The sequence below is a fragment of the Cervus elaphus genome, chromosome 2, assembly GCF_910594005.1.
Source record: "Cervus elaphus chromosome 2, mCerEla1.1, whole genome shotgun sequence".
Lineage (NCBI taxonomy): Eukaryota > Metazoa > Chordata > Mammalia > Artiodactyla > Cervidae > Cervus > Cervus elaphus.
Window position 1 is genome coordinate 42,878,515 of NC_057816.1, and position 6,036 is coordinate 42,884,550.

The window sequence follows — 6,036 nt, forward strand, 5'->3', positions numbered from 1 at the left end:
ACCTTGCTTATTTAACTTATATGCAGAGTACATAATGCAAAATACTGGGTTGGATGAAACACAAGTTGGAATCAAGATTTCCAGGAGAAATATCAATAACCTCAGATATGCAGATGACTTAAAACTCAACATTCAAAAAACTATGATCATGGCATCCAGACCCATCCTTCATGGCAAATAGTTGGGGAAACAATGGAAACAGTGACAGATTTTATTTTCATGGGCTCCAAAATCACTGCAGATGGGAACTGCAGCCATGAGATTAAAAGACACTTGCTCCTTGGAAGAAAAGCTATGACAAACTGACATAGCATATTAAAAAGCAGAGACATTACTTTGCCAACAAAGGTCTGTACAGTCAGAGCTATGTTTTTTCCAGTAGTCATACACGGATGTGAGAGTTGGACCATAAAGAAAGCTGAGTGCCAACAAATTGATGCTTTTGAAATGTGGTGTTGGAGAAACCTCTTGAGAGTCCCTCAGACAGCAAGGAGATCAAACCAATCAATCCTAAAGGAGATCAACCCTCAATATTGACTGGAAGGACTGATGCTGAAGCTGAAGCTCCAATACTTTGGCCACCTGATGCAAAGAACTGACCCACTGGAAAAGACTCTGATGCTGGGAAAGATTGAAGGCAGGAGGAGAAGGGGACGACAGAAGATAAGATGGCTGGATGGCATCACCGACTCGATGGATATGAGTTTGAGCAAACTCTGGGGGTTGGTGACAGACAGGGAAGCCTGGCATGCTGCAGTCCATGGGGTTGCAAAGAGTTGGACATGACTGAACTGAACCAAATTGAATCTTAGTTAAATGTTCACAACATCCCAAGTAAGAAAATTGGGATAGAGAGAAATTAAAGAATTTTTAAACTACAATGCTATATTGTAATGGGGAGTCATTGAAAACTTTTAAGCAAGAAAATGATGCTTCTGTGTAAATATTGTTTGTCTTCTATTATTGACTCCTTACTGGGTTCAAGGGATATTAAAGTGAAAATGGGCCTTGGAGACCACCTAGCACAACTATTTTAATTTACACAGAAAGGAACTGAAGCTCAGAGAGGACCATTAAACTCGTCAAGCCACAGAGATTTGGTGGTAGGGTACAATTAGAATCTAGAACTCCAGACTCAGTCTACACTTTCATGTTGTATTCTTCTTGCTAACAGTCTCTTCCTGGGTTTTTAAAAATCATCAGTTCAAGCCAGTAGCAATGAGTTTAGTTCTAATGCTAATGACATCACCTTCCGCCCTCCTTTTTCCACATTTATCATATCTGACATCCAGTGTGAGACAGAAAAGAAGTAGACATTGGTTTTTCATTATGTGGAATTAGAATAGTTGACATTCTTTAATGCTCACTTAGCCATTTCAAACAAAATTGCTTTTATCCTATTAGAGCTTTTAGGCTAAACTCTTGATAATCACCTCATTAAATTTCACTCTTCCAACAAGCCCCTTGCAAATTGTTGAGAAGTCATCTCTGAGATGATATTGGAAAAAGATTGAGGGCTTATGATTTCAATCCACTACTTATAAGTCAAGTGATCTTGGACCAATTACTTACATATTTTAGTGAATTAGTGACAAATTAATACCAACTTTGCCAAACTGTTTTGAGGATTCATCTCTTCTCATGATAAATAGGCATATTTTTTATGTTCAACAAATGTTTTCAAGGAATCTGTTAATTTTTTGTTGTTCATTAACTTGTTGAAAGAGAAGTGATAATATAAGTAGATACTGAGAAAGTTTAAGGCCTTGATTTATTTTATTAATAATAATTAACATATATCTGGGTGACTGGTAATATAAAATTTTTTAAATTATATTTAAGTGAGAGAATTTGCCATTTTAAACATCGATTTCCTTCCAAAAGCTATTATTTATGCAGAATAAAACGTTAGAGTAATTAAGATAAAATTATTCAAAATATGGAACTAGCACAAAAAGATTATTTCATATTTTTAAATGTCACATTGTCTAACAGACAGAGCCAAGAATTCAAAGAGTATTTGAGAAGTAAAGCTGTATAGTCAGTAAGGAAAAGAATGCAGAAATAAGTTTGCTAAATTAGACACAAAACCCATGATTATCTTATTCCTAGGTGAGTGTATATTTGACTTACTATTTACTATTGATTAGGGAACTGTTCTGGAAAATGAAATGGCAATCCACTCCATTTCCTTGGCAAGTATTCTACTTTCCCAGGCTTGCCTGGGAAATCCCATGGACAGAGGAGCCTGGAGGGCTAGAGTACAAAGGATCGCAAAGTACAAAGGACGTGACTGGGTGACTAAGCACCCCGGGATCTGCTCATAGATTCTGTAAAACACTGCAAAATAGAGTTGCAAACTTTTTAACCTTCAGAAATTTCCCAAACTGAAAATATTTTAGTCCGTGTAAATATAAAATAACTGTTGTCCAATAGAAAAGATAACCCTAAACATTATAGTATTATTTACATGTAGGATATCAGCCAGTTTTTTTTAATCTAACTTAGCAAATGCATTCACACATTTATCTTCTAGCTTAATAAATAAATGTGTCCCACAAATTTTCTTTGTTTTTTTTTTGGGGGGGGGAGGGATGTGAAGAATAAGTGTCAGTTCAATTAATTTTCAAAAATTGAACTCACCCAACGTAACCAGCACTCAAATCAGGATGCAGACTGCGGCAATCATTGGAGAAGCCCCTACAAACAGTTACACGTAAAATAATAGCCACCATTTGACTTCTAAGCATGATTAGTTTTGCATTATACATAAAATGAATATATATGTACACATATAAAGTATGTGTTATATGTGCAAAGCTTCTCTATATCACATATATCATATATCATTATTTTATATATATATATAGTCATAAAAGATGTGCTCTTTCCTATCTGACTGCTTCAATTCAACATTAAATCTGTGAAATTCATCCAAGTTATGTTTTTCCTCATTGCTCTATAGGAATCCATTGTATGAATCTTTTTTATTGAGGTATAATTGACATATAACATATAACATAATATTAGCTTTATGTATACCACAGAATGATTCAGTATTTGTATACATTGTGAAATGATCACTCCAATAATATATCCATCACCATACATAGTTACAATTCTTTTCTTGTGATGAGAACTTTTAAGAACTATTCTCTTAGCAACATTCAATTATGCAGTAGAATATTATTAACTATAGTTGCCATGCTACAGGTTATAGTATTATGACTTAGTTTTCTACAACTGGAAGTTTGTTCCTTTTGATCCCCCTCACCCATTTCAACCACCCCGCACCCTTTGTCTCTGGAAACAACCAATCTATTCCGTGTCTATGAGACGCAAAGAACAAATGTACTTTGAACCAGGTTTACCACTCTATTGGCTCCCTCAAAGAATTAAATTTTTGAAATGTGTTTGATATATATTTGTAAAAGAATCACTATTTTTTAACTTAAAAATTTTATTTTGACAGAGTGAACCTTTCTGATGTCATTGTTGCTATAGGAATAATCACTTAAAATTTCTCTTCTAGCTAAGATCACAAAAGGGAAAATCACTCTAGCTAAAAAAAAGTGGACTAAGCCATTACTGGTAAGCTGTGGTTTACCTGATAACATCTACTTCATATCACTGGTAAATGGGTCAAAATATATCTACATAGAGGCAAGGAGCCTCAGAGAGAAAAACGTAAGCTAGAGCTTATACTCAATCCCTCTGCTTCCTTAGGCTCAGTTTTATTAAAATTTCTCTAGTCTCATGGCTTGAAATCAACCAGGTTGGAAATGCTGGCTGAAAGGAAATCAAGGTCATCCAAGGGCTACTCACTCGGAAATTGTCCAGGCAAGTGAATCAGGCTCACTTCCAAGACTGAGAGTTTATGGAGAAAAAGGGGTGTCAGAAAGAAAAAAAATGTGTGGATAAGGCTGAAAACCTTCTACTCCCACCCCTGACATCCCAACTACTTTGATCCAGAGGGTGTACTCTGGGAATAGTCACTCAGCATACCAGGTCAAATAAAAACCAGTAATTCTGGAGGCCACAAGGCAGACTGATTCTGGCTGTTCTCCAACTAAGAGTCACTACAGACTGTGAAGGGATTCACATCCGCCTGGGTTGTTCAAGCACAGTCAGCTTGACAGCCCCAGCTGTCCACACGGCCACGACTGCCAAGCATAATACGTTGTAGAAACCCTTTCTTTCCCATCTTATAACTTTAGAAACTCCTGTCTGACCAGTGGAGGAGCCCCTGGAGCAGTGGGTGACTGAGAACATCCTTACCATCTGGCGTCTTACAACAGTGACATCAGGTGTCAGTGAAAGAACAAAGGCAGCAGGGCAAAAAACGCTGCTACACTGATCGAAACCTGTAAGTTTTCTGCACTGAATATTTTCCAGCAGACTGGCTCCCATGACTGAATAAATTGTGGGATTATTAAACAATGTAACTCAAGGGAGGAAGCTACCCTAAAAGAGATCGTATATTTTCTACTAACATAGGGAAGGTAAAAGCAAGATGAATTACTGAAGAGATGTGATCTTTATGTATCTTTAAGTAAAGTTTTAAATATGGACCTATTCTGGTTATGGATTGAATCATAACTCTCAGAAAGTCTTTTGTTGAAGACCTAACCCCCAATAATTTGGAGATAGGATTTTTTTTTTTTTTTTTTGGAGATAGGATAATAATTTGGAGATAGGATCTTTAAAGAGATGATGAAGTTAGGTCTTTTGGTTGAAGCTTAATCCAATATAACTGGTGTTATAAAAAGGAAATATTGGGACATAAACATGTATATAGAGAGAATTCCATGTGAATATGAAGCCCACCTACAAGCCAAAGCACCTAATACTCTTCCTTCTTCTCTGGTTGTAGAACAGCGACTCTATTGCAAGCACAAAGGTGGACATATGCCAAGGGTTACCAATTATATTATCCCCTGAACCTAGCCATTATGATTCATCTGGTTATGAAATATTTTTAAAGATAAATGCTTCCATTGCTTCCTAAGCAATCTTTCTGCCACCTATTTTATTAATTTATTTTAAAATATGTTTCTTTATTTGCAACAAAAATTACAAAGTTTCCATCAATATGTTCTTTTAAAGATTTTCCCCCAAAATTAATACTCTTAATGGCTAAATTTAGATTATACATCTTAGATTTTTTGAAGTGGATCATTTGGCCTTATGGAATTGGAAATTTGGATGACTTACCTATAATTGCACAGTTAGGAGAGGAATTAGAATTAGAATCTAGGTCTCATAATTGATAAAATAACAATGAGCTTTTGGAGCTGAAAAGAGCAGTAAAATTCACCTATTCTAATTCCCAATGTAATACTTGAATGCTTTTGATAAAATCCCTAACAAATATCAAATTAATATTTCAGATTACAGTTATTGTGGATTGTTTTTCATAATTATTGAGAAAAATAAATCATGTTTAATTCTCAGTATACTAAACAACTCAACATTCAAAAAACTAAGATCATGGCATCCAGTCCCACCACTTCATGGTAAAGAGATGGGGAAACAATGGAAACAGTGACAGACTTTATTTTCTTGGGCTCCAAAATCACTACAGATAGTGACTGCAGCCATGAAATTAAAAGACACTTGCTCTTTGGAAGAAAAGCTAGGATAAACCTAGACAGTGTATTAAAAAGCAGAGACATTACTTTGCCAACAAAGGACTGTCTATTCAAAGCTATGGTTTTTTCAGTAGTCATATATGGATGTGAGAGTTGGACCATAAATAAGGCTGAATGCCAAAAAATTGATGCTTTTGAAATGTGGTTTTGGAGAAGACTCTTGCAAGTCCCGTGGACAGCAAGGAGATCAAACCAGTCCATCCTAAAGGAAATCAACCCTGAACATTCATTGGAAGGACTGATGCTGAAGCTGAAACTCCAATACTTTGGCCACTTGATGTGAAGAGCCAACTCATTAGAAAAGACCATGATACTGGGAAAGACTGAAGGCAGGAGGAGAAGGGGACAACAGAGGATGAGATGGTTGGATGGCATCACTGACTCA